General features: G+C 42.0%; 1 protein-coding gene across 2 annotated transcripts in view; it reads right to left on the reverse strand.

Annotated features, from left to right (window-relative positions):
* SLC4A1 (solute carrier family 4 member 1 (Diego blood group)) overlaps nt 1-10,087 on the reverse strand; it is an 80,436-nt gene extending 70,349 nt beyond the window's left edge. For both annotated transcript variants that reach the window (XM_077460051.1, XM_077460050.1), the window contains exon 1: nt 9,943-10,087. The gene's annotated coding sequence lies outside the window, so the exon portion shown is untranslated. The remainder of the gene's footprint in view (nt 1-9,942) is intronic.
* Between the last annotated feature and the right edge of the window lie 8,897 nt (nt 10,088-18,984).

Raw genomic sequence — 18,984 nt, forward strand, 5'->3', positions numbered from 1 at the left:
GTGTTATATTGCTTATATTACCCCTAATATGCAATTGGCTACCAGAGTTATCACCTTTAGATACAGAAAAATACAAACTCCAAGTCCAAGAATTTTTGCCATTGGGTGATGCTAACTCATCAGAAGATGGGTTGATTATCACCCATGGGCAAAAATCCTTGGACTTCACAGTTTTATCCCAGGTTTTTTAAAGAGTTTGTATTTTTCTGTATCTAAAGGAGCAGCTATAGTTCTCCCTAGAGATAAAACAATGTCCTCTTATTAAAGTAAAACTCCAGTCAAAACCTTTTCCTTATGTTGTGTAGAGCCAGTAATGCCAGATACTCAATTTTATTTTTGGAAAGGTGTGTGTTTGTGTGTTTGTGTGTGTGTGTGTGTGTGTGTGGGGGGGGGGGGGGGGGGGGGGGGGGTCCTAATGTTTTCTGATTGGGCAAAAACTAGAAAGAAAAGCCAGCTAGAATTTCTACTTTCACTGCATTAGGTCTTCCTTTTTGTTGAAAATAACAAATTGAACTACATAGAGTAACCATTCTCAACCACGTATTTGGGGAACCCTAGGGTTCCTCCAGGGGTGGCTAGAGATTTCTTGAGTTAGCCACTCATCTTATGGTGCCTGCACAGTTCCAGTTCCAATGTCACTTGGAAGGGGTGTTATTCTGGCCAACCCTGTAAGAGGGGCACTCTTCCCACTTACCACCACCACCAAAGTAAGGCCGACCATACACAGCATGAGCTGCTTTCATGCAACCATGGGTTGTAGGAAAGAAATTTGCTTGATTCCCCCATCAATGCAGACCGTGTTTAATGTGGAGATCCCTCCCGCCGGGCCATTGTCTTCTCCTTGCCGGGAGAAGACGTTGATTATTGCTAGCGGCTATACCCGCAAGCAAATCTGGCAGGCTGGTTGTGCCCAAGTTGATTGATCAATCAACTTGGTACATTTAGCCTGCCCAATGACCCCGAATAGAGTAATCTTACCAGGGGTTTCCTGAGACCTAAAAATTATTTCAAGAGGCTAAAAGGTTGAGAGAGTCTTTGTATAGCTAAAGAGAAAATATACTTGGCCTTGTATGTATGTATGTATGTATGTATGTATGTTCATTTTTAACAGGATCTGAGTGACAACATTAGTTGGCTGTAAAACTGAACTGGGTACTGAAAAACTATGTATTTAGTGATCCAGCTTAAATCATATAGTGGTCCTTTTTTAAGGTTTATCATGTGGAAAAATAATTTAAAAAAAACATTCAGTACATCTCTTCAAAATATGCACATTTCTCCATTTTGTCTCTTTAAAAACACTGCAAGTACAGAAGAATACCTGTTGATCTGCCACAAATCCAGTGAGCTCCTAACTTTCTGTAGAGAGTTGACAACACCACATCTGCTACACATAGATCCAAAGCAGTGTTGTCAGCTCTGCAGTCTTCTCTGTCTGGACTACAAAAATAAATAAAAAATTTTGACGGAGAGGGAAAGGTGTTCTGTAGCTCATCAGGGGTATATTCAAGCAGGGCTGATGGCAGAGACAGCATTGCTCACTAAAGGGAGTTGGGCGCCCACTTGATTTCTGGCAGGTCTTCTGTACTTGCATCGTTTTTAAACATAAAACATGACAAGTATGAATTGGTGAGATGTATTAAGTATGTTCTGGTTTTTGTGGGGGTTTTTTTCCAAACATATATGCTTTATGGTTTCTGTACTGAAATGTTCTGTGGATTATAAACATTTTTGCATTCCAAATGCAAAGATGCACTGCATGTTGTTGACTGGATCTCTAGTTCACAGACCTCTCTGTATGTTGTTTGATAAGACGATGTAGTGGCAGGGAACTCCCAACTACGTAAGAGCGAAGATAAGGCTAGAAGGGGAAACCCCACCACACCCAGCTTACAAAATACCCCAAACTGTCTGTCTTCACGTAAGCTTTGCTCTTTGTCATTGTATTTACAGCTGCGCATTGACCATTCACATTAACGCACTAAGGCTGACGTGTATATAAAAAGGAGGTTCGGTGTGGTTGTTACCCCTATCAAAGTGATTCTGTTTTGTTGCTATTGGCTGTAGCTCTACCTTTGCTCCAGTTTTGCCTAATCAAGTGTAGTGCAGTATAATATCATAAAAAAACATCTAATGTCAAAAATTTAACAGAAGGCAAAGCTATTTATAGTACTAGGATTCCATAGCTGGAAAGAAGTCATGGTCATTGAGGTAAATCTAATAAACTAGACCAGCCTTTCTAAACCTTTTTGCCCCAGAGAAACCTTTAAAATAATTTTCAGGTCTTGAGGAACCCCTGCTAATACCAATTCATTGGTGGCCAATGGCAAGAATATCCCACCTACGGCAGTGGTTACTGGTCAGAATTCCAATCTTACAAGCAGCTAAAAATATCATTGGTACCATGCAGCTGGCTCTACAGTGCCAAGTGGAATTGGCCCCAGAACTATGCAGGCCATCAAATAGGTGGTAAATCAGCCACAGCTCAAGGAACCCCCTGCAACCTCTGGAGAACCCCTAGGGTTCCATGGTACCCTGTTTGAGAATGGCTGAATGGTTGTTCGTATAAGTGGAACCAAAAGCACTGTCTGTCCGAATACTTTTATTCTGTCAATGCCATGGGCCTCAATGTGTAAAAAGTCCAACAGACATAGGGGGTTATTTACGAAAGGCAAATCCACTTTGCACTACAAGTGCAAAGTGCACTTGAAATTGCACTGAAAGTGCACTTGGAAGTGCAGTCGCTGTAGGTCTGAAATGAGAAAGCTCTGCTGATTTTATTATGTGCAAGCTAAAATGCTGTTTTTTTTTCCTTGCATATCCCCCTCGGATCTACTTCCAAGTGCACTTTCAGTGCAATTTTAAGTGCACTTTACACTACAAGTGCAAACTATAAGTGCAAAGTGGAGTTGCCTTTCGTAAATAACCCCCATAGACATCAATGCTTAGAACCTCTACCCTAAAATATAAAGTGAGCCACAGACATTGGTGAATCAAGGCCTATATACTAGCAATGATTAACTTAGATCAGCCAATCAAAGCCTATCTTTTAAGCCAAACAGCCACAGCAATTGGTTTATCAAGATCTATCACATTTCTGATCCTGACTGTCTTAGCCCCTGTACACACGGTCGGAGATTTCGACAACCAAATCCGTCGGATCTTGTCCGTAACTGTTGCATACACACGGTCGGACTAAGTTGTCGAAAAATCCGATCTTTCAGAACGTGATGACGTAATTTCGTTACGATGGGACTACGTTCAGGCTAGTAGCCAATAGCTTTGATGTAGGAATTTGATCTGAGCATGCGTGGCACTTGGTTCGATCAAAATTCTCTACACGTGATCAGAGTATGTCCGATCGAACCAGTTGGTCGGAAAATATTTCCAACAAGTTGGAAAATTGGGTCCGACGGAATCGGTCCGATGCATACCACACACAGTTGGATTATCCGACAACACGGTCCAATAGGACACATTCCAACGGATTCTCCGATCGTGTGTACAAGGGCTTAGAATGATTTAAGCTGAATTATTTTTGGTTGCTGTAAATGAATGCACGCCAGTGACTTGCGTTAGGGGTATACAATGGTAGAGATGTCAATATATCAAGAGTCTATCGGGAACCTCTATGCATAATATTGGTGGGAAATAGAGCTTTTTAATTCAGACAATTTACTCTATAAAAATACACGGGAAGCCAAAGCCTTTTTTTTGTTTCTAGACCTCCGGGACCATAAATATACAAAGAACTACAGGCCTTCTGGTATACATACATTTCTCCTCTTGGCCCTGCAACTTAAATTTCTTAAAATCCATTTCTATATTATTATATAGTGACAATGGATTTCAATTTTTTAAGGCTGGGTTCACACCCATCCAATTCGCATAGCAGGAGAATATGACCAGCTCTCTATGGAAACGGTTCACATGTCTCCGTGGCGGCTGTGGAGAGCACTGCACAGAAACGCTGTGCGTCTTTGCCTCCGTTTCAGGGCTGAATTCAGGAAAAGATTCTGCCCTGAGTCGTCCCTGAAACAGACAAAAGGGATGGACAGCGTTGCTGTGTGATCCGTGGCCAGTTTAGGTGTTAACCGAGCCTTAAGATCCATAAGTAGCCTAGATTTGAATGTATTAGGATCATATATGTATAAGTACCTTTTAAAAGATGGACTTGTTAAGAGTCTTTCTTCAAAAGACAGCATCTGGGCCATTGGCCATTGTGCCTCCCTTTTTTATGCAAGCATTTCTTGCTGTGTTTATTGTTGGAAGGCCATAGGGTACAAATCGTACAAGGGCACTGAGGAGGGTAATTACATTTCTGGACATCAGTATGCAAAGAGATACAGAGGAATCTATATATATTTTAGTTTAAGATTTTTTTCTCCAGGAACATATGAATTCCTAAACATGAAAGATTGGCTCTTGAATACCTAGACTCTGTAAGGTTGATTTACTAAAACTGGAGAGTACAAAATATGGTGAAGCTGTGCATGACAGCCAATCAGCTACTAGCCTCAGCTTGGTCAATTAAGCTATGCCGAAAAAAACAAACATGGAACCTGATTGGTTTCTATGCAAAGCTGCACCAGATTTTGCACTCTCCAGTTTTAGTAAATCAACTCCTATGTGTGCAATTTCATAAAATACTTTATATCTGAGTTTTAAACATTTGGTTTAAAATGGCTGAAGTAGGTACATATGGACAGGAAGCTCACCTTACCCTGGGTTGGATGAACTTGCAAAGTTACTTATAAAGTCCTACAAAGTTGCAATTCTCAGGCTGTATAAGCAATGGGTTCTGATAGAGGAAAACTGTTTATAGTGACCTAGTTTACGGGAAGAACCATGGGCACCTAAAAATCCAAATGCTTGTCTATGCCAAGGTCTGGACACTGCAAGAGCTCCACAAAGGAGTGTGGGCTTTCAGTGTTGATGGTTTTAGCCCTCTGTAAGGTACTTGTGGACTTGTTGCATGCATTTAGCATGTCGACACATGCTAAATGCACTCAAGTTGATGTGAGTTGACATCCAAGTTTTTTTTTTTTTTTTTTTTTTTTTTTTTTAAACGTAGATTTGGAAGGGGTTTTCTTTTTACAAAATGTTTAATTTTTTTTTTAAGTTTACAGCTACAGACAAATGCATTTTCTATCCTTAACACATATTCAGTACATTTAGAGCTCTGCCATCTTTCCTCCCAGGCCTCTCAAAGAAATATAGTCAGCCGCTAATCAACTGCTCATATTCGAAATTGGGGCAGGATGGCGGTATTCCAAAGCGGAGTTCCCACTTTCATAGGTTAAAATCTAGATTCACATACTCTGCTCCAGGGGATCTTAGAAGCATATAAAAATAGGTGGAATTAACATGAAACCTCATGTAGATATGATAACAATGTGGTAAAAGGAGGCATCTGGCCCTAGAGGATGCTCAAAAACCTTTTAATTGGTAAGCCTAAAAACATACAGGGAAACCTGTGTTTCAAACCACCAGGACCCCATCTATAGCTACGCCCAAGGCTCTGGAAGACTCAAACACAACAATGGGTTTCCCTGTATGTTTTTATGCTTATTGAATAAAAGATTATGAGCAAGCCTCTAATGCTGGATGCCTCTTTTTACCAAATTGCATTTAGGCAATGGCAGGAGACTGATACCTTCGATGCATAAGCAGGGGTGAGCTGTATACTTAAAAAAAAAACCAAAAAAACATTTTTATATATAAATCTAAAAATCACCAGTTGTGTTATTCTTTAAAAATTAATATATATTATTTCAAGTAACAAAAATAAATGCCCAAATCTGTTTTGATATCTGCCTCTTGTAATCCCTACACATCTATACTCGGATAGGAAAAGAGAGGGCAACACTAAGAGCCAATCAGGAGTGCTCGATGCACATGTGCTGGCTATATTAGGGGGCAGAGTTGATGTCCTATCAGTGTATTGCATTTCAATGTCCAGGCTATGAGCAGGGTAGGACTAACTGAGAAAGCGGTGCCCTCCTTCTGGCTGTGCATTGGCATATGAGTCGCAGAAATGGCTGAACTGAGCTACAACGCTATTGGAAGATGAGACTATTATTATGATGTGCTTTTAATTGTTTGCCTGGTGCAAGCACTTCTCATTCATTAATTCATCATGCCAGCATAGATTCATATTCACCTTTTAGAATGCTTCCCAATGTATATACTCCCTGTAGTATGATCACAGTTTTTAAAGCTTTCTATACTGCATGTCCATAAACCCTTTTTAGCTATTGCTGCTGATATTCAACTACAATGTGATACGCTTTAATATTTTACTGATGTAGTACGTCCTCCCTTTTAAGCTACATGCATTGCACTTGACAGTCAAATCAATGTATTTCATTGCACATCATGAGGTTAATACATTATTAAAGCTTTAGTTGCACAGTTAGTTATTTTCTCATAGCACTCTGTTTACTTCTGAGGTTCTGAATTGAGTTGATGTGTTGCATTAACACATAACACTTGCTGTTTTTAAAGTATAATTCAAGCCAAAACTTTTTTTTTTTTTTTTCCTTTTTAAGAGGATAAGGTAGGGAAGGGGTACCGTAGATCCTCTGTTGGATTTGGGGCATCTCTCCCCACTGTCCCCACTGGAAAGATTTAACCTTCTTTTCAGTTTTGGTGTTCACACAGGAAGTGAAGGGATCTCCCCAATGGGTACATGAATGAAGGTAAAATCATGAGGTTCTATCCCTTCTCCACTCTACAAAACATTTTTTATCCCAGTGTCCTCATTAGAGAGGCTCCCCTTTGCTTCCTGTCCCAATGACCACATAGGAAGTAACCACTTAAAAAAAAAAAAAAAAAAGACACATGCACCAATAAAGACCTGAAAAGGGATTTTAGATACAAGTCTTCTGTATTTTACTGTACATTTACAAATTTCCAAAGAAAACTGGATAAGGAATGTAAACCTAGAAAATAATCACAGTATTCCTTTTTTTTTTTTTTTTTTTTTTTTTTTAAGAGGTTTTAACTCTAACATAGGTCCTTTTAGTTAGGCCCATACATATTCCTTCTTTATTGGCTTCCATCCATTATAGCAGGGATTTGCAATTAGCAGACTTCCAGCTGTTGCAAAACTACAAGTCCCATCATGCCTCTGGGTATCATGCTTGCCTCATGGGACTTGTAGTTCTGCAACAGCTGGAGGTCCGCTAATTGCATATCCCTGCATTATAGCATCACAAGTGAATATGCATATGTTGGCTTTCATTCAATGCATTTCTTATAACCAGGGCTTTTTTCCTCAGAAAATAGGTACAGGAACTCTAACATGAACCCCTCAAAAGACTCCTCCTCCACACCCTCCAAACCGCTTTAAATAGTGGGTGTGGTCAAATGTCACTAACAGTGGGAGGACCTTAAAAGAGTGTTTTACAGAGTGCAGAGTTTGGGAAGGGGGGTTACAAACAGTGCAGTGTTCGGGGGTGCACTACATACAGAGAGACTTTTTTTTTTTCCACAGTTGATTACCTCTGCATCCCCCATCCACATCTAACTTTCACCTCTTTTTAGCTCTAATCTCTGCATGCACTTGTAAACACAGAAGCCGGACTTCTGTGTTTACAGGTGATAGTGGCGAGCAGGGAGCAGAGGGCTTGAGCCAGAGTTGGTATAACTGAGTTCCACCAAGTTCCAGCTGAAACAAAGCCTTGCTTGGAACAAAGTCCACTTATTCAAGGATGCATATGAAGTTCAAATAACGCGAGTGATCTCATATGGTGAAAAATAGGTTATTTTAAAAAAAAATATCATTACCCATTGATATAAGTTAAAAAATAAAAAAATCACCAATCAAAAGGCACTTGGAATAAGGAACCAGTTCAACATGTTTGATGGAGGTCCTCAGATTAAAGCTACCCCAAGAGGGACCATCTCATCTGGCTCCAAATGCTGCCTATCAAGAGCTGTTTGGTGGGTAGTACAATATTTATTTAGGGGATAATGTATAGGTATGCAAAATAGAACCCCTTCCCTCTTTCCTAAAAAAATTTCCCTACTTTATCCAAACCCAAAAGTTTTGTCTTGAGCTTTGACCTTTTCTCATTAATGCATTTTTCCACATTAAAAGCAGCCTGGTCCTCATTTTTTTATTTTTTTATGTTGGCACAAGTCTTATGGTGACCAAACCTGAAATGGCGAAAATTGATTGGATGACTGCACCCTGCTCTTTTTCCAACTAAACCTGACCTATGATTTAAAGATCCCCCCCCCCCCCCTTCAGTGAACTGATTTTATAACATCATCGTTGGCATCACCAATCCTATTAGGTACCAGTCTGACAGATGTTGTCAATAGCTTGGTTTACTCTTCTATAGGATCAGAGTTCATCTCACTTTGTAGTGCTCTCCTCTCATTTCCTGTTGCATCTTCGGGACAGGAAGTGAAAAGAAATCTCCCCACCGTGGCAGCAAAAACAATTAGCTGATGGATTTCTTACTCTATCCCAAAATTAAAAAAAAAAGTGTTGGCTATACATACACTTTAATGTCATAGTGAAGATTTTAAGAAGTGATAACTTATACCATTTACTTTGTGAATTAACTTTTCATGTATTTATGGCAATTTCAGCTTAATTTTACCATATGAAAAAAACTATTCATTTTAAAAATTACAAACGCACAGTAATAAGAATATTTCTTTAAGCTCTGGTGAATTGTTCCCAATCTTGAAAACCAGCAATCTTTGCGAATTCTCCTATTATGCTGATAATAACATAATGCAGCCTTTAGCACTCACAAAATAATCTTCTGTTTTACAGTATAAGCCTGCTGCATTTTCTGCAGAGCTTATGGGCTGATAGTGAGCAAACTGTGCAAAACAACCATATCAGCACATTTGGGTGGAGCAGAGCTGGATGGAGCAAAGCAACCAATGGGATTTCAGGGCATTATTTAAATTAGAGCGGCAAAATTTACATGCAGACTTTCTTGTGCTTAATAAGGCAAGACGGAGAGCAATGATATCCATATGCAGTAACCCAAAGAAACTAAATTCCACCTCCTCATGGTCAGGGCAGAGAGATTGCCTATGGTTCTTTGCCATATTAATTTTTTTTTGTTTTTTAATTTTGGACATAACCTAAGATGCATTGTTACAGTACAAAAGAGTGAATGCAATTCCCCCAACCTATATGCTTTTTGAATTCTTACAGAATACTTAATACTATAAGAAACAATTATGTGTGTCTTGACTGCGATGGGCTTATATAGTAGGGCACAGCAAATGAGAAAATTTGATAACCAAGAACAAAATGTAAAAAAGGACTGTGCACACAAATATTAAATAATAATATATTATAAAATATTCAATATATTACATTAAAAAAAAATGATTGTATTAAAAATATAATCAAATCTAGGAGCAAACCCACACAAATATTACAATAAAAATAATGAATGCGACTACATCCAAAGGCAGCACTTCCAGTAAATAACTAATTAGAAGTGGGAGCTGGGTGGTTTATAGTGGGTACTGCCCATTGGACATATTTGCAAAGCTTTATAAAATGAAACTGCTTATTAAAGGCAATTCAATTAATAGTTGATAGAAAAAAAATACTGCATTCCTAAAACCAACATTACAAAAAATGAAATAGTTTCTGGGGCAATCGGCAATAAAATATGCAACCTAAACCATATTAGCCTACATAGCAAAACTTCAATAAATTGGCTTTATGCACATTATTCACAGACATAAAGCTGTGTGCCAGGATGGGCTGTAACCTATGAAGACCAACCAAATTAAAATTTTGATTAGTTTAACAATACTAAGCAAATGCTTTGGTTGCCAAGCGTTACTACACATTATTGTTAATAATTAAAGATTGGTTAATTCATGCCTTTACTATAGCAGCTGCATATTAATTTCTATTGAATTTTTGGTAGCCCTTAACCCATTGCAACTTACCTTGGTGACCAGCGTCAGGGCTCCTATTCTGCGTTGGGTCTCCTTCTCCCGAGACCAACTGTTCCTTCCAAAAAAGCCCTGAGTCACCAAAGTCACCGGACCGCCTATCTCTGCCAGAATTTAAGCTTATCTTCACCTACACTCTGCTCCCTCAAACCTCCACCCTCCTTTAATGAAGAAGGCTGTTCCCCCAATGCTCAATTTGCTTAGTCTACCTCCCCAACCTTCAAATTCTGTTCTAGAGAGTTCATGCTTTTGGGGGCCTGAGTTTGACCATGGGGTGTTGCTGATAGATTGGCCAGTGTTGTGTTTTTTTGTTTTTTTTGTTTTGTTTTTTAAATGTATACTTAAGGGTATAACCAAATAGCTCTATCCAACATTATATAATGCCTTGCTTTGAAAATGTACTGTATATTTGTATGTGCATTTTATTTTCACATTTGTTTTTGTATTATTTTTAACTTTTCATTTTTATTTAACACCACTTTCTCTACATCTTTTCTCTTCTTTTTTTCTCTTTTACTTTCTTTTCTTTTTTTTTTTTTTCATCAATCTTGGTGTAAATTTACAAGGCTACTCGCCTTCATCTGCGGTTATCATTTTGGATGCACTGTTTTTCAAGGAAACATATTGTTTAATGACATCCTATTTTGGTCAGATTGCAACTATATGCTGGCTATTGCCCACAATCTAGCCAAGCCATGCCCAGCAGTGCCCCTATCTAGATTAACAACAAGTATACATTTATCCTCAATTGTAGGAAACCGGTTTGTGAAATCAAAGCGAAACTCCAGCCTTACATTCAGTCTTGCACAGTTGTATAGGCTCCTCTACAAATACTCAGATTTATTCCCTGGTTTAAGCATCATCTATATCTCCTTCCTCCACAGTTTGACTGTCTCTGGCCTGTCCCATTCATTGATTGAATTTCAGTTCTTTCAATCATGGAGACTCCGCATCACACGTGTGTGTTGCCTAGGGTGGTCTGCATTCAAATATGCATGCTTGGCAACACCCATCCATCAAGGCATTTTGATATTCACATAACTCCTCCTAAAAGCGAGCCCACTGCTTGTATCAGGGCTGAGGGCACTTAAGAGGAGTACTGAGGCACAGTACCTTTTATGGCTCCTCCCACCAGCCATGATCTTCCCAATGTGCATAGAAAAGCACAGAGACTCGGGCTACTTTCACACTGGGACTGCCAAGCGTTGGCGCTAAAGCTGTGATTTTCATCCACTAGTGGGATGCTTTTAATCCCTGCTAGCGGCTGAAGAAGGAAGTAAAAGCTCCCGTATTGCGGCGCTTCCAAAATGCTTTTCAGGCACTTTGGAAGTGCTGCCCATTTATTTTAATGGGCAGGGTGTTTTTGGAGCGCTGTATACAGCGCTCCCAAACTGCCCCAAAGATGCTGCTTGCAGGACTTTTCAGAATGTCCCGCAAGCGCACCGCCCCAGTGTGAAAAGTCACACTGCAATGAATGGGAGGCGGTTTTCAAGCATTATTTACAGGCTATTTCTAGCGCTAAAATGCCTGAAATCCTCCTCGGTGTGATACCAGACTCAGTGATGACAGCACTAGGTCTAAAATAAGGTATGTATTGATAATGGAAAGGTTTTGAAAAATGTCAGCATGTTGATGAAGAGTAAAGGGAGGAACCAGGAAAGGCAAAACAAAAAGCGGTTTAACATCTTGGCGCCATTGTCTCCCATCCCATGACACTGGGAGGCGGGGCATGGCTTAAGATCACGTGATTGGCCAATCACGGCAGTCACGTGGTTCGAAAACTCCCGATTGCAAGGGGCATTCGGGAGCTTTTGCTCAGTCCACGGTAACTGTGCGGGAGAGCGCATATTTGTGTATGATCAGCACCAAGGGGTTAAGCTTCAGCTTCTCTTTTAGTGGTACATTTGTGTTATGCCCTTTTTGACTGGAGTTCCCCTTTTAAGAAAGAGAAAGTTAGTTTAAACTAGCAATACAGCAACTCTTTCTTGCTACAGCTAGGTAGTGGATGGGTGACCAATTGTTAAAAATTAAGCATTATAAGTAAATTAAAGTTTCTCTCTAAGATTAACTGATATCGTGCAGCATGCTGAAAATCGGACATTTGCAGATAACACCGTTTTCAGGGGGGAAAAAAATATATAAAAAGAATAAAAAAGAATAAAAAGATTACCATACTATGCCCTGGTATACAAAAAAATTATAAAAGTAGTTATCAGGCTTTTCTTTGTAACAGACCAAATGCCGTCTATCCTATGTAAGATATTTGCAGTGCTTAATGAAAATGTGTGTGTGTGTATATATATAAATCCATTAATTTAATTTAAAATCTAATGTCAATCTTAACATGTTACAGTAATTTCAAAAGCTATTTTTAATATTTTTAAATCTGCAGCTTTTATTAGAAAAAAAATACCTGGTGCTCCTGCCATGAAGGTCCTTGTTTAGGCACTTCCTGTCATAGGGTGACAAAGCTCTGTCCAGTTGTGTTCCTGTGTTGTCACCCTGTCATACAGGCTTGCGATGGAGTCTACAAGTAGTCGTTTCAACACGCATTATGCAGACTTGGTCCTCTGTTGTCGCCATCAGGAAACCCGGCCTGAGAAATGCCTTGCCCCCATCACTGGAGTGCATGTAGGCTTAAAGGGGTTAAAAAAATGTTTTAAGATACACGATACTTAAGAAAAAAAAAATTGCCTTTCAGTTAAGGTAAATCTCTCATTTTAAAAGAACAAAAAAATTCATTGCTACAAAATGAAGCCGGAAAAAATACACTGGCTTTGCATCTTGGTCCTCAAGTTGCATCCTTTGTACTTCACGCTTTTGATCATCGTATTCCCTATGCTCTACACTTGTTCCATCTTCGCAGCCTGAAATGGAGCTGAACCTTCAACATTTAGGATCTGTCTCTTCTAAAACAGGCCATGAATTATAGATCTGGGTATTGTTTGAGATCACCTGCGCACACACTACATACACCCCACAGGCAGACCCTCCACAAGCCAGATCACTATCTGGATAATCTCCTTAACCATGGACCGTACACTGTAAAAACAATGTTTATCCACTTAAATGATAAATAAATCATCATGGGGGTGTAATTGATTTAATAAGGTGAACTTCATTTGCTGTAGTTGGTTTGGGGAAGAGAGGGGTGGTGAAGTTTTAATTCCAATAAAGGGTCAGTGCACCCCGATCTGATATTTCAGTTATTGGTAGATAATCCAACTGCTGTTGTTTTACAACGTTTACATCTCTTGGTTAATCTATTGGGGAAAGTAGCGTTAAGGTCAGGCGGGTTCAGATCCGAGCCTGAGCCCACCAGGAAACCACCACTGTACTGGGACAATCATAAGCATTCCCCGCCCCACAGCTGCACATATACAAGGGGTATGTACACATACGGGCACCTTGGCCGCTTATGATTGGCAGAGTACAGCGATGGCTTCCTGGTGGGATCACTCAGGTGGGTTCAGACTAGTATCCAAACATGTCTGAGCTCATCCCTATTGGAGACATCTCTGCACTGGAATCTGCACACCTGCTTTTCCCTGATGATAATTTTATATTTATATAGTATTGAGAATGCAATGGGATGGAGCTGGGACATACAAGGTGGGTGGGATTGGCTAAAATTCCTTTGTGGAAAGGAACAGATACAAAAGTTATGTCATAAAAATCTTGTTGCGGTATCAAAGACCTATAAGAAGCTAGGGGCTGGCTCAGCTCAGCAGGCTTCATAGCCAAATAATCACTTTGAGGTTGACTAACGCTTTAAGAACCACTGAAATGTAGCCAGGTGCTGGGCTACAGTAATAAGGAGATGAAGACTTTTCCTTTTATTCTTCTCTCCCTCTACAGAGATACTAATGTCATGTGGCCTTATTCTCCTCTGGCCAGCAGGGAGCAATCTAAAGCCAAGTAAGCCTGTCAGGGACGCGCTGCCCACATTAGAAGACATGTTAGAAGTGTGCCAACGCGCATGCGCGAAACAAGAAAGTTGCGCGCGTTAGACGGGCCTTGGCGCCTAGTGACCCTATAAAGATGTTCCAGGGGCACTAGGTCCCTGCGGTTTGATCTGAAGCTGTTCCCTGAAACCTGACTCTGTGCTTGTATCCTGTTCCAGTGTTTGACCCGGCTTCCTGACCATGTGTACTATCTCCAGTCCTGATCATTGACTTGTTTGACCCTGCTTTCTCCTGTACACCGGCCTGATTACTTGTTGTCAAAACCCAGCCTGGACTCTGACTACGTTTTGCCTGCTTTTTTGCTGATAGTTTTTTTCTGTATGACCTGACCTGTCTGACCCTGCTCCAGCCTGCTGTCCTGCATCTGCTGCTCTGCACTTGCAGCACACCTGCACCTGCTGACCTGCACCCGCTGCCCTGCATTCGCAAGCACTTCTGCACCAGCTGTTTTGGCATTTCATCTGGCACCACAGCTTCCAGCTAAAAAAAAACCTGCAGGCACTCTTACCCCACAGAGCTCTTGCCACCACTGTCTCAACTCCATTGGTCTCCTAGCTGGGGTTGTACGAGAGGTCTCCCTCTGCATGTCAGGCTCACACCTAAGGTACGTGACAAAGCCCAGGAATCCTGGGAGTTGTAGTTGGGGAAGGCAGCCATATAATGGGACCCATAGACTCTATAGACTACAGATCCCAATTGACACTGTGCAGCAGGAAGAGTGGAGAGAGAATTTTTGTTAAACTGCCCAGGGTAAGTTCTTCCTCTTGGCACCAAGATGAGAGGGAGGGTAGAACACCTCTATCCGAGTATTCCCCTGCCAGCGGAAATGCAAGCCTGAGAGTGGAACTGAGGACATGCGGGGGCAGCGCAGCACTGCCTACATAACAGATCCTGTACTGTTACTGCAGAGATGCTGGAGCGTCCACTTACCCCCTGCTTCCCACTGCTGATCAACAAAAACTTTTGGGGAGAGACTGAGGGGGCCCCCTTCTATAGCGGGCATCAACAGCAGTATCCTCAAGACTGGTGAGAGGGCCATTTTTGACACTGCTAGCAGCAACTGAGCTGCTGAGAGCAGGACATCAAGTGTACCCAAGCCATACCGGCCCCCTACTGCACTTTGTACCACACTTATTCCAAACCTAGACTGCACCTTTACCACATCTGAACCACATCTATATTGCACCTGTGCCGAAACTATACTGTACCTGTACTTTTTATTTGTACTGCATGTAGGTTAACTAGGACTGTCATTAAGGCACTCTTAACTGGCCCCAGCGGTAGCCGGCAGAAAAACATCTAAAAGGACTACCGTCCTGTAATTATTCTACAAGCCCCCTTTATTCCCCTACTCCTTCCACTACCAGCCTCGTTTTTTGTGGCATACCCAGTCAGTTTAGAGCAAGCATTGCCACCATAAATGTGTTTTGCCAGTATAGTTCTAGCACTCAGTAGATTAAACTTTACTACTGCTCACTGCTCCACTTGAGGTGGTTTTGCTACGGTTTATGCTGATCTGGATGCCAAATGTCATATACCTGGTTGTTCGAGTATTTGAGTTGTATGAATTTGTGGAGGGCTTCCCCACCAGGTGATAGGAACAAATGATCAAACCTTGTAGGACACTTACCGTGTCTCTGGTATACATATCTATTTACGTGGCACAACCTAATTTTTTACCAAAAATTGGGAAATGTATTTTTTCAAAATTATTTATTTTTTTCTGTATTTTTTCTACTTGTGCTAATATTGTATTGTCATAAAAATTGGAATCAAAGTAATCAATATAGCTGCGCGCTGCCACCTAATGGTGAAAACAACTTAGATAGAAAAATGCTGCTGCTATCACCTATGTGTTTCCACAGAAAAACAGAATAAAATAATAAAATGTGATAGCGTTGCTGATAGATCAAATATAATGAACTAAAGCAACGTATAAGTTAAATAGATAGTACCAATAACTTTATTGGTACTATCTATTTAACTTTTATACTTTTTTTAGTTCATTATATTTGGTCTAAGTGAAATAGATAGTACCAATAACTTTATTGATACTATCTATTTCACTTATACGTTGCTTTAGTTCATTATATTTGGTCTATCAGCAGTAGGGATGGCCGAACGGTTCGCCCGGCGGTCGTTTCGCGGCGAATTTCGGCTGTTCGCCGTCCGCCCGATCGGCGGACTATTGCCGCCGTTCGCCCGGCGGACTTACGTGTTTACTGTGTAAAAGAACTTTGACCTATGATGACACATCCATCATGGGGTACAGGACAGCCAATTGAGACGTTGCAGCACATGGACACTTGGACATTCCCCCTAACTTCTAAATAGACCCGATCCGGCGGCCATTTTACATTCTTTCTTCTGTCACTGTAGGGAGAGGTTGCTGTGTGGAGCAGGGAGAGATTACAGTGACCCAAATCGCTAGCTATTTGGTCCACAAAAGTTCTTTTCAGGACTGGTATAGGTGTTAGGTGTAGTTCAGGATATAGGTTTGAGGCAGTGCTGTGCTAGTGATTGTTGCAGCAGCCTGAGTGTCTTTTGTCAGTGTAGAGAAAGGGACAGGACGCTGTGTGCTGCAGGGACAGTCAGTTTAATCATAAGCTGTTACCATTGGGTCCACAAAAGAGCTATTCAAGTTATTGTTCCAGCAGCCTCTGTTTTGTCAGTTTAAATAGGGACAGGCAGGAAGCTGTGTGTGAGGCAGTGAGGGACAGTCAGTTTAATCAGTAGCTGTTACTATTAGGTCCACAAAGGTTCTTTTCAGGACTGGTATGGTAATAGGCTTGTACACGTATAATTTTCTTTCTTCCAAATATAGAAAGAATATTATACTTGACTGCTGCCCTTCTGCTGCAGTAGTCCTTTATCAGTATAGGGACTGAGGTACAGTCTGCTAATCATTCACAACCTACTTGTTCCACAAAGGTCCTTATAAGGACTGGTAAGGTCTAGGGTGCTACAGTACATAGGATTGAGTGAGGTACAGTCTGGTATTCCTTAAGGACTGGTATAGGTCCACAACACATAGGGTTGAGGTGCACTACTGCTGAGTCTGACTGCTGCCCTATACTGCAGCAGTCCTTTATCAGTATAGGGACTGAGAGTTTTGTCACAGGGTCATTTAAAAAATGACAGGCAGAGGAAGAGGCAGGCCCTTCCGCAGGGGTGGTAGGGGTAGGGCAGGAGCAACAGGCTTGAGCCAAAGTGGGAAGTTGCAGAAGGTGTGTTCAATTACTTTAAAGGACGCACCAGACTTGGTTGAGTGGCTCACTCCTCATCCTCTTGATCTGCACCCACTTCTTCACTCTCTGCTATGTGCACCCCCAAAGACACTACCACCACCACCACCACATACCTTCCGCTTGAGTCACAGGAATTATTTTCCGATCCATATCAAGACATTTCTGATGCGCAGCCACTCTTAGTATTGGATCAGGAAGAGGAGGTAGCAACAACTGCTCAGCAGTCTGACGACAGTACCCAGATCAGCCCAAGGAGGAGGTTGGTCCCCGGTGTTGCTGCCTACTCCGAGATTTCTACTTATAGCGGTGGGGAAGGTGACGTCGATTATGACGTGTCTAGTGATGTCACGTGGGTGCCCACAAGAGAGGAAGAGGAGGGGAGTTCAGAGGGAGATGTGGACCAGCAGATAGGGAGGAGAAGCAGGAATAACTTACATTGCACAGGAGGGACAAAGCAGACTGCAAATGTATCAGGTGGGAGTCATCGACCATGTACAGTCACATCTGGCGCTCCCAGGACACCGGCACATGGCTCCGCAGTGTGGGCTTTTTTTAACGTGTCCGCTGCTGACAATAGCGTTGCCATCTGCAATCTTTGCAGTCAACGCATTAGTCGCGGTAAGCCCAACACTCGCCTAGGGCTCATGTGCCTTAAGAAGGCACATGAGCAGCCATCACCGAGCCCAGTGGGAGCAATGGAACACACAAACCAACACTCCAGGCTCTCACCGTCCAGCCTCGTCTTCTACTTCTACTTCTCCTTCTCCTCTCTCCTCACAATTGTCCTCCAATCCACCTTCCATCACGCCAAGCTCATGTTTTTCTGCAAAAAGGCAGGCTTCCGTGGGCCTAATGTTCGAGCGTAAAAAAATGATGACACCGGATAACCCTCTTGCCCAACGGTTGACGGCTGGCTTGTCAGAACAGATAGCCCACCAATTACTGCCATATAAACTGGTGGACTCGGAGGCCTTTTGAAAATTTGTGGCCATTGGAACACCACAATGGAAGGTCCCAGGAAGGAAGTATTTCTCAGAGAAGGGCATCCCAGAGCTATATGGCCATGTTCAGCGGCAAGTGAATGTATTTCTGGCACAGTGTCGGTGCCAAGATACATCTGACCACAGACACGTGGTCTAGCAAACACGGGCAGGGAAGGTATATCACTTTTACTGCCCACTGGGTGAACCTTCTGACGGCCGTCAAGCATGTAACCCGTGGCACCCGTGTAGATTTGGTTTTACCGCCACGGATTGCATGCAGGCCTGGCTGCTCTTCTCCTCCTACTCCATCCTCCTCCCTCTCCTCCTCAGCTGACTCCTCCTTTTCCACTGCTAGCGTCTCTTCCGCTGCGCCGCCCAAGCTCCCCAGAACCTATTCGACATGCCAGGTGAGATGTTGCCATGCCGCGCTGCGTCTGTTGTGCCTGGAAGCCAAGAGCCACACCGGCCCGGCACTCCTTTCTGCTTTGCGTTCACAGGTAGATCCGTGGCCAACACCGCTCAATGTGACAGTTGGTAAAGTGGTGTGTGACAACGGTGCCAATCTGCTTAGCGCATCGAAACAGGGCAAAATCACGCACGTGCCATGCATGGCACACGTCTTAAACTTGGTCGCGCAGCGATTCATGGTGAAATACCCTGGGGTCCAGGACATCTTGCGGCAGGCAAGGAAAATCTCGGCCCATTTCAGAAGATCTTACACGCCCATGGCTTGCCTTGCTGACATTCAGCGGCGACACAATCTGCCGGTCAGACGTCTTATTTGCGATTGCCCGACACGATGGAACTCAACCTTCTACATGCTTGATAGGCTGCTCCAGC

Source organism: Lithobates pipiens, unplaced genomic scaffold (genome assembly GCF_037356315.1).
Source record: "Lithobates pipiens isolate NorthernLeopardFrog02 unplaced genomic scaffold, aLitPip1_a1.2 Scaffold_28, whole genome shotgun sequence".
In the NCBI taxonomy this organism is placed as follows: Eukaryota; Metazoa; Chordata; class Amphibia; order Anura; family Ranidae; genus Lithobates; species Lithobates pipiens.